The sequence below is a fragment of the Saccoglossus kowalevskii genome, chromosome 22, assembly GCF_978046115.1.
Source record: "Saccoglossus kowalevskii chromosome 22, keSacKowa6.1, whole genome shotgun sequence".
NCBI classification, from domain to species: Eukaryota; Metazoa; Hemichordata; class Enteropneusta; family Harrimaniidae; genus Saccoglossus; species Saccoglossus kowalevskii.
In genome coordinates this window covers 6,148,532-6,160,197 of record NC_140662.1, presented here as the reverse complement: position 1 = coordinate 6,160,197, position 11,666 = coordinate 6,148,532, and the positions used below count along the sequence as shown (strand labels likewise).

At 33.9% G+C, this 11,666-nt stretch overlaps 1 long non-coding RNA gene across 1 annotated transcript; it reads right to left on the bottom strand.

Moving 5' to 3' along the window:
- Nucleotides 1-9,449: 9,449 nt before the first annotated feature.
- On the bottom strand, nt 9,450-10,230 carry LOC146728646 (uncharacterized). The gene is made up of 3 exons (XR_014928243.1): nt 10,179-10,230; nt 9,809-9,944; nt 9,450-9,488 (listed from the first exon to the last, which is right to left on the bottom strand). It is a non-coding gene; the product is annotated as an uncharacterized LOC146728646 (long non-coding RNA).
- Nucleotides 10,231-11,666: the final 1,436 nt, after the last annotated feature.

Below are 11,666 nucleotides of genomic sequence, written 5' to 3'. Positions count from 1 at the left end.
ATACATAATAACATGTACTTATAAATTTGCGATGCGATATCCGCCATGTTATTTCAGTACATGTGGCTCATTTAAATATGTTAATGACGGTTCAGTGACCTCGTGGTGAACGCAACATGGGATTCACCGATGTTGTAGCAAGATCTTTATGCTTTGATTTTGACGGGGAAAACGGCATGATTTTTTTTAAATCGAAAAATTAGTTGTTTTCAAAAAATAAACTGAGCATTCAAAGAATAATTTAACATTGTTCACAGAAATAACAGCCCATTGTCGAAACAAAGCTTACCCATTCACGCTATTCACAATAAACATGATACTCTTGAATAGGTGTCAATAACTACGGTAAAATATAAATTAGACTCTTTTAGGCGTCAGGAGTGAATGACAGTGGTCTGTTGCAGACTGCTCGACCGACCGTCCATAGACGTGTTGTCACTATAAACATCCGCCATGTTGAATCGCACAAGATCGGCAAAATCTTCATTGCAACTAACAGTTCAATGCTCACAACATAAAAAATACGAATATAATCATAGGCAACCTGCTATTATATAATGAATAAATTGTTCGACACAGGGAAATTCTTTCTCCCCCGAGTTGTGAATATTTCGGAAATCGCTACACAAGCAAAAGACCGGAAAACAATTTACCGAAACTTGAAAACTATGTCCTCGTGAATTAATCGTTCGTGTACAATAATTTGACAGGGTATACAATTCACAAGCTAGTTTCGTAGATTAGAGACAATTGTTTGCTTTTTTTGGTTTTTCACAAGAATATAAAGCTGGCAATTATCATAATATTCACGTCCATACGTCACAGAATGTACACCAATCGTACCCCAATAAACTGGAAAACTTACCTTTGCAAATACGTCTCTTATGCCGCCTTCTTGAAGTTCTTGAAATCAAATAAGGTTACTAGTTTTTCTAGTAACTAGTGAATGAGACCACTGAGCTGAACAAAATACATGTATAAATGGTAATTATAGAGCTATTGCATTAACAAGTTGTCTCTCAAAACTATTTACTGGCATAATGAATCAAAGATTGACCACATACTTGGAAGAAAATAATTTATTTACCGACATGCAGTTTGGCTTTAGGAAAGACAGGAGAACGACAGACGCAATTTTCCTGTTAAAAACAGCAGTTGAAAAAACAATTTATAATAAAAATAAAAGCAGCAGTTCTGGAAGACGGTTATACACATGTTTTGTTGACTTTAGAAAGGCTTTCGACAGCATCTGGAGGGATGCACTCTTTCTGAAGTTACAAAACAGTGGTATCACGGGGAACTTTTATGAAATAATAAAATCTATGTATAAGGATATTAAATATAAAATTAAATTGTCAGAGGGTATAACTGATGGATTTCAGTCTACCTGTGGAGTTAAGCAAGGCTGCAATTTATCACCAACTTTATTTAACATTTTTCTGAACGATCTGCCAGAATTATTTGGGGATCAAATTGATAAACCAGTTCTAATGGGCGAGAAACCTATAAATTGCATCCAATATGCAGATGACCTTGCACTTATTTCAGAAACGGAAGACGGCCTACAAAGCTGTCTGAACAAATTAAATGACTATTGTATAAATTGGAATTTAGAAGTAAACGTAAAGAAAACTAAAGTCATGGTATTTAATTGCAGCAACAGACTGATTAAAAACATGAATTTTAAAATCAACAACCAAGACATAACAGCTGTTAGCGAGTTTTGCTATTTAGGGGCAATATTTACTCCAAATGGGAAATTTAAAACAAACTTATCTATGTTAAAAAATAAATCATTGAAGGCTCTTTTCAGCATCAGACAAACAGTCTTAAACCACAAAATAATTTCACCAGCACTTAGTTTGAAAATTTTCGACCAATTAATTTCACCTATACTCATGTATGGTGCAGAAATCTGGGCCAATGAAATCACAACTGACAGTAACAGTTTAGAGCAAGTTTGCAGTCATTTTTACAGGTTTATCCTAGGAGTGAGTAAAATGACGCCAATTAGTGGTTTGAAAGCAGAACTTGGTAGGTTACCAGTAAAATTAAAAATTAATTTGGCTCAAATTAAATACTGCCATAGACTATATAGTCTGCCAGATAATCACATTTTAAAATTAGCCCTGGATGAAATGATAAAAATTAATTCAAACTGGGTAAGGACTATTAATGCTACACTGGGACATGATCTAATTAAAATAAAAAATGATCACAATATGGAAAATTGGAATCAAATACTAAAAAAAGTAAAACTCAGACTATCTGAGTTTTATATTCAAAGATGGAGAGAAAAACTAAATTTCAGTGAAACCAATGAAAATAGGGGAACAAAACTGAGAACATACAAACTATTCAAAGTAAGCTATAATATGGAAAATTATTTGCAAAACATTTCAAATTTCAGTCTCAGGAAAATGCTTTCAAAATTCCGTCTGAGTGACCACAACTTAGAAATAGAATTAGGTAGAAGAACAAAGCCCAAAATAGAATTAGAAAATAGACACTGTAATAAATGTAACACTAAAGCATTAGGAGATGAAAAACATTTCCTGCTATTTTGTACTGGCTATATAGAACAAAGAAAAAAACTGTTTGATGAGTGTTCAATAAATATTTACACAATGGATGTGAATTCCATATTTAAAAAGATTATGGAGAATAATATAGCTTTAGCAAAATACTTAAAGAGCACAATTTTTAAAACCACAGAAAGTAATTAATTTATTTTATTTTACTAACATTTTATATTTTTTTTTTTATCTCTTATGTATTGTATGTATTTATGTTCCTTACCATACAAAAACCCTCTGAAGGTTTTTTAGTAGTGTAATAAAGTTATTATAAACAGTACTGCACGCAATCACAGTCACTCTACTAGGAATAGAGTGACTGTGACGCAATGGAGAAATAACGTGCCGTAAAACAGTAGCGTTACCCACAGATCTAATCAACTGTAACATACTTTATTTCAGCTGGAATTATCATTCGCTGAAAAGACTTTTTCTGGGTGTTTTGTATTGAATTTATTTGCATTGATTTTTGACAAGTTGACTGTAAAATATAGGAAAAATATATATTCGCTGGATTTTATTTTAACTGAAACATTCCTTCAGCAAAAATAGCAAAAAAATGTTGCAAGCAAAAATAAAGTATTTTACAGTAATTAATTTATTCTGAGCATGCGCAGACGTTCTGTCAATGTTGCCGGGAGAGGTAATTTTTGATGAAAATCGTGAAAAAGACCCACTTGGGATTTTCAGATCTGGAAAAAAAAAATATGTGCATACTCGGCGAAGCCTTGTTCATCAACCTGCCAAGTTTCACTGATACCTGCTGCGGAATTTCTGAGAAAATGTTGGAGACGGAAAAAGGAATATGGAAAGCAGAAAACGGACATTTGACAAAACCTGAATTATAAGTCCCCTTTTCAGGCTGCACCTGAACGGGGACTAAAAATCCGAAAATTGATTAATCATTATGCAAATTAGGTAATTAATATTGCACAGATTTTTACCCAAAACTAATCAAATCTGCACATTGGTTTGGAGCATCTATGTGCCAAGTTTCATCAAAATCCAATGAGTGGTTCTTTAGATATCAGTGGGACAGTCATGGAACAGCTAAAAATCAGCTAATTATCATGCAAATTAGGTAATTAATATGCATGGATTGTTACCAAAACCTAATCAAATCTGCGCATTGGCCCAGAGCATCTAATGCACCAAGTTTCATCAAAAATCAATGTATGGTTCTTGAGATATCAGTGGAACAGACACACGCACACACACATACACACTAACACAGACAGACACACTAACTGCAAAGACTCCCTTTTTGTGCTTCGCACACAAGAGTCAAATAATTACATTCACCAATCCTTCTGATCTCTCAATTAAGATTATGGTGAGTTAATAAGGCAGTGTGTCAACTAGGAAACTCAGACAATGATCACTCGTGACGCAGAACTTGGAGAAAATATCATGTGATTATATCTAATTATTGGTTGAATGGTTGTCCATTATTGTATATGAATAGGATTACCCCGGTAAATTACAGAATACAAAACAAACCTACCATACAACTTCATCAACACAATACTGCAATGGGTTCTGAGAATACACCAATTACACCACAGCAACAAAAATATTCATTAAATATAGAGATTTGTAGTCCAATCAAAATACCTTCAAGTTTATACCAAAAGACCATGCAATCAGATGGCTTCGCTGTTAGCAATTCACATTTCAATTAAAGAACTAGACATCATTAGAAAATGAACAATATGTATAGCATCAAAGCAATTGGACTCGTGTTTTTTAACAAGAAGACCAAAATTCACTTTTTACCAAAAATTACAAAAATATGACCAAAAGATATCATCATGAAATGAACAAACCTAAGAGAGGTCCACTCAAGGTACACATATACAAGATAAAAAGTTGACACGAACGACAGACACCGGATGTAATCACTCATATGATAAGCTCTGCTCGACAAAGTCAACAGTGGAGCTAAAAAACAATTGCTGACATACACGAGTTAATCTATAAAGTGAACAGCAGCTCTTACCTTGGGACATTTCACCTTTATATTATGTGGCTTCTTTGCCAAACATTGTCTTCTAATGACTTTTTGTTTTTTCTCTATTTCAGCCCATGTATCTACAAGAAATTATAGAGATACAATGTTAATGCATGCTCACCAGAAAAGTGAATGGGTAGAACTATTTTTTTTTTAATATTAACTTATATGAAGTTGCTGGGGTATATGTTTTTCTCTTTTTTGTACAATTGGTTCTAAAATGTTAAGGAATAATATAAATATTGGGCAGATATTATGAATAGTTCTTGAGATATCAACAGAAACAACATTTAGTGTTATTCAAAACATAACTTTTACAACCTTGACCATTAAGAATAACGAATGAATAGATGAATACAAACCAACAATCTTTTCATTTCAGTGAGAATAAAAGTTCTGAAAGAAGGCAATAATATATCTAAACATTGCTAAAATTTTAAGGTGGGAACAATTCTGACCGAAAAAAGGACAAATAAAGTCATTAAAATTACATGAAAAAAAGAATTTATGACACAAACACAGATAGGTAAATGAAAAATAAGTTTATTACTTTGGCAAAACAGGTGGAAGGACACAATGAAATCTATTGACTTACAAGAAATATACCAGGATGGACATGCCATGAGCCCCATCATGTGAACGCAAGAACTCTGAAATAATACACAACTCAAAAATTTGTGTTAGTAATGAAGCTTCAGCCACTGGGGCTGTAGTGTAATGAGAGATTGCAGCGTGACTGCAATTTGAGGAATAGGTAGCGAAAGCTGCGGCTATACTGTGGAGGAGCAGCATTGGCTGCAAGGAGTTAGTAGTTATGGTAGTAGTTATTCCGAAGTTAGCTGTTTGAAGCAGCATGGCTGCAAATGGATGGTTAAAGGCCCAGGTATACTATAAATACGCTCCTAAACAATAGGGATTATTTCCTTGCTTGTCACGCTGTAGTAAACAGCTCCAGCCAAGTGCTGAAAAAATGATTCAGTGAAAATAAAATTCAGCGAATATACCTTTTTTCCCATATTTTACATTCAACTGGTCAAAAATCAGTGAAAATAAATTCCATACAAAACACCCAAAAAGTCATTTCAGCAAAAATTAATTCCAGCTAAAATAAAGTATTTTACAGTAGTGGTTTTGAAAGCAAGCTTTAGCTAGGTTTAAGCCAGCCAAAAAGGAATTCCTGACATACACGAGTTAATCTATAAAGTGAACAGCAGCTCTTACCTTGGGACATTTCACCGGTAAAAACGTGTTTTCTCGAACTTACATGTCTATTATGTCGTGCCAAAGTGGATGCATGTGACTATGAATATCGCAGCAGTGACTGTGTGTAGTATTTATGACAATAAATAGTGTATGAGCTGAGATTTTGGCGGAGAAAAGTAAAAAACATGAACCAGGGAGAGGGATGCGCGACTAATCTTGAATAATTACTACTGTCAATCAAAGTCACGTGATGTTGGACCGCTGAAACAGGATGCGTCATAGGCTATGCAAGTGATTAACACCATGCATTAGAATAGCCACACGTCCAATTCACACTTGCCCGGGGCAAGTGAATTGGGCCTTTAATGAGATATTAATAAAATACATAAATTTCTAGATAAACGTACAACCATAGATAACTAAGTAAAATATTATCTTGGGGGGATATGAGCCCCATGAAATTATGGCAAAGTCCCAGGAGGTGTGTTTGGGGATGGTGGTGGGATCAAAGCCTAAAATACTTATTTAGGAAACAGCAATGGAGAACTTGACTTTAAAATAGCGTCAGGAAGAAAACAACAATGAACTGTGAAGTCACATGAACAAAATGTCACATGAGAAACCGGTGAGATTTGTGCAAAAATAGTGGCAAAATATGTAATGGTGGATTTTTGGTTAATTAAAAAAACAGTAACAAGTGGATTGTATAAATTATCTATGGCCAGAAACTAAAACATACTGACAATCGTAAACAGGTATGAGACTGTTTTGTGTGTTACCTCAATCAATATGGAGCTACCAAGAATGCTCTATTTCAGATTTTGTGGAATAGGGTTATGATTAGAAAACCCCCATGGCACAAAGGCAACAGTCTGTCAATAAGATAGGCCAAAAGATCACATCACAGCCATAATGGATAGATCCTGAAATTGATTTTTGATTTCATTTATTATTTGAATAACAAGTCATTAAAAATGACACAGTCCCCGTTAAATTTTTGAAAGTTCTCTTTGTGCTAGTCATATTAAAACGGAATGTTTGACGCGGGCTATCCTTGAAACTTGAGTTTCAAGTGGCGTATACAACAGATTGTTTATTTACATCAAAACATGTGTTCCATGTAGTAGTAATATGGCCAAAAATAAAAACAGCCATTATTCGGCCATCTTTGATCTGATTATGAAACGCACTGATATGTATGATGTATGTGCCAAATACGAATGAAAATGGTACATAAAGTGTGGAAATATTGTAGTAAGGCCAAAAAGTCAGATGGCTGTCAATCGGCCATCCTTGACCAGATTTTGAAACAAATTGTCATGGACATGCATCCTAACATGTAGAAAGTACATGCATGTGCCAAATTCAATTGAAAACTGACAGAGCACGTCCAAGATACCGCATAAAAAAACAAAAACAAGATGCCTGCCAGTTGACCATCCATCGAAATAAATCGTCATGGACATGTATCCTAACATGTATAATCTATGTACCAAGTTTGAATGACAACTGACAAAGCATGTCCAAAATACAACATTTTCAAAAAACATGATGGCTGCCAGTCGGCCATTTTGAATCGAATCGCTAAACCACTGCATGTGCATATGTCCCACATAAGGTACTAGGCAGATGTAAAGAATGAACAGAATCGATTCACAGGATTCTGAAATATGACTCTGGACAGACTGCTCACGAACGGACAGACACATGGACGAACGGACGGACAGACTCAGGAACTCACGGACGGTCGGGGACATGTATCCTAACATGTATGATCTATGTACTAAATTTGAATGACAACTGACAAAGCATGTCCAAAATACAACATTTTCAAAAAACATGATGGCTGCCAGTCGGCCATTTTGAATCGAATCGCTAAACCACTGCATGTGCATATGTCCCACATAAGGTACTAGGCAGATGTAAAGAATGAACAGAATCGATTCACAGGATTCTGAAATATGACTCTGGACAGACTGCTCACGAACGGACAGACACATGGACGAACGGACGGACAGACTCAGGAACTCACGGACGGTCGGGGACATGTATCCTAACATGTATGATCTATGTACTAAATTTGAATGAAAACTGACAAAGCATGTCCAAAATACAACATTTTCAAAAAACAAGATGGCTGCCAGTCGGCCATTTTGAATTGAATTGCTAAACCACTGCATGTGCATATGTCCCACATAAAGTACTAACACATGCAAAGAATGAACGGAATCGGTGCAAGGGATTCTGAGATATGACTCCGGACAGACGCACAGATGCACGTACACACAGACGCACGGACGGAGACCGAATTATAAGTCCCCGTTTTCGGACTTCGTCCGAACGGGGAATAATTATTCCAGACATTTTATTTGACATTGGTAGTGGCGTGATCATTGATTTATGACTCTATACAAATATATTGACAAATAAACAAAAAAGAAGACAGATGGATGTACGACTTAACTACAAGTCAAACAGACAGAAACACTGACAGACATACAGCGTATAGGGCCATAATAATATAAATGGCCTGTGAAGTTACATGACTCTATACATATATGTGAATAACCAGACAAACAGACAGATAGAAACACTGATGTATGTAAGCTGGTAGTTTGCACTACCAAGTGTAAGATAATGACCAACAACAAGTGTTCAAAATTTTGCTATAAAATTAAAGTTTTAAAATTATGATTCTGTACTTAAATGCAAACAAACAAAGGACAGACAGACATACTGATGCATGTAGGCACAAATGTTGGACCATGATTCACAGCATGATTCAAAAGAATTGGCCTGAAAATTGAAAGGACAGAAAGACGAGACTGACTGTATCCCCAGCTGACACTATGTTTCATGGGGCAATAAATCTAAAAACATATCAATAATTACATTCAGTACTTGTGGTAATTTTGTGGTCTGCATCTGAAACAAAACAAATATAACTATTAACGCCTTTTACTACAGGTAACACCTGAGCTAAGCAAAACAATCATTGGACATATTCAACAAAGTCGCTTACAGTGAGTGTAATGAATATTATGATTGTTTTCCACATAAGCACTACGTGATGTTTACAATTGTACAACAATATTTACATTTGGTCTTTTAGTATATTTTTCAGCGTGAACGTGATCCAGACATCACAGGCATCTCCATTTTTAAGTATGTTTTGTTAAATTTAGTTTGTTATATAATAAATTTATTATTTTAATTTATTTTAGCTTTTTTTTCGATAGACAATACTACCAACCATCACTGTGTTGCAGACTTGCAGCCAGTGTAGCTATTATTTGGAAATCTCCTTATCACTGCTTGCATCTATATTGTATGTTCTAAAATAGAATGCAATGAACTTGAGCCAGAACGCTACTTGTCACTGAAGATTCATACTTATACAAATGATATGTGATTACTTCTTTCATTTTCACATTAGTGTTTGCTTGCAAATGTGCATTATATATGCATATAGTAACATGGAAATTTACCCTCTAGCATGATGAAACAAGACTACATGTCATGGAGTGACCAATCATTGTTCTTAGGGTCTGAATTTAAGGACCCTCTTAATATCTACAAGTGAGATAATCAATACTTGACATGTACAAAATGAAAATGCAATATAGGTAACTAATACTGATATGAATTCTTTTTTTACTCACTATCATTGCTTGCTTGGCTACTATTCACTGTATGTCCTGAAATTATGGTTAGGAAAAAAACAACAATTAGTTTGCACATTTGAATTATCAATAAATTTTGTCCTGCAAATACAGTAGCAAAATGACAAAATGTAAAAACGAGAACTACCAAAAAGATTGCATATACAATTTGTAGAAATGGTAAAATGCACACAAAATATTACAAACATTAACAATTGATGTGTCCACAAATGTTTTCTAAAAACATCCTAACCCCCAGATTGGCACATTTCAAATTATGAGTCTAGCAAATACATTGCAGGAGAACAGTGATTACCAAGACTGGAAATATAAACTTTGTTAAAAATCAAACTCACCAGTTTTTTTTGAAGGTGTGTGTTTTTTAATGCTATGACCACACATCACACACTCCATTTTCAGCACTACACGTGCACTTGCCATTGATGCACTTAAGAAATTTGTGCATGCACATAACTGGCAAGAACCAGCACACTAGCATGGAAAAAGTGTTAAAAAAACATTTCGTTATTATTAAAGAACAACTAATATAACCCAGCATATCCAAGATTGATTGTTGTTTATTGGGGATGGCTGCATGTGCATATTGTCTAGTTGACATGTGTAGTCTTGCTCTCTCTTCAATGAAAGCACATATACAATGAGTTAAGTATCAACAAATTACAGTATACTCTATAAATATGGAGAGTTTCTAGAAACCATACCTACGCATTGTAGCACGGCAATAAGTAAAAGTTTTGAAGTCAGGCAGCAGGATCTTACTTGACATTTAAATGCCTGATGTCAGTAATATTAACTTTTCCTTTTTTCTTTCTTTTTCTGTTTCTAGAAATTGAGCAAGGGTAAATAAATAAATAAATAAACAAATAAATAAATAAATAAATAAATAAATAAATAAATAAATAAATAAATAAATAAATAAATAATTAAATAAATAAATAAATAAATAAATAAATAAATAAACAAATAAATAAATAAATAAATAAATAAATAAATAAATAAATAAATAAATAAATAAATAAATAAATAAATAAATAAATAAATAAATAAATAAATAAATACATAAATAAATAAATAAATAAATAAAAAGGTATGTCATGTTGGCAGTGAGTCATATGTTATTGTGTTAATAAAATGCATATTATATACTCACATGGTCTCTAGGCATACAAGAACATGCCTTATTAGACTGCATTTGCTTTTTATACTGCTTACATAAGCATTTAGAACATTTTCCCCTGAGGATATTTTCACGGTCACAGTCCATTCTGTAATATAAAGAATTCAAGGAGTAAAGCTAACTTATAATAACACTGAACAATATTAATCATTTCTGGAAAGTCTTTCCCTTGCACCCGACCCCTCACTCTATCTCAAAATCTGACCTGCAACTTCCTTAATTCTATTTGTTTGGGGTGGTGGAAGGTAGGGGCAGGGTTAGAGCATGAAGGTAAAAATGAAATCTTTTTTTTTTACTTCCAGGCTCCATGGTTAGAGTTAAGATTGGGGTGGGTACAAATCACAACAAAATACAGGCAACAATTATTCACCTGTCTATAAAAGCCAAACTTTGGTTTCCTTGTATAATAAATCATTTCTTATTTTCCTATTTTTTCCCGGGAAATGACAGAATTATAGGTTACAGTAGTCATATTCGAAAATATCATTCAATTTTCAAATTCGACTCGATGAGTGGGTGACTTCATGTACACAGTTTCGCCACTCTGTGCTAGACTTTAATTCCCATGTTCTTTCCACAACAATATGAATGTCAAATTAAAGTAACCAAATATACGTCAGAAAAAGACTTCAGTCCGACCAATCTGTGCAGTGACGACGATGATTACAACGAACAGCATTTCCAATCCAATAAAATTTTCGAATGAAAATCACTTTTCAAAAGTAAAAGTAAATTTTTAAATGCAAATTCATTTTCAAAAGTAAGATGAGGATTTCAATTTGCGATTTTTATTCTTGTTTTTAAATTTTGTATTGTTTTTAATCAACAAAGCCATTTTAAAATGCAAATCAAATATTAATTATAAATGCTAGAAATACGGAAAAAATGAAACACACAAAAAAGTGACACTTTTCACGAAGCACGGTCGTGACCCTCCTCGGTTGCCGTACCTATACTGCGTTTACCACCACTGTTCACTTGATCTGATTTGGAGATATGTCTGTATGGCCTTAATT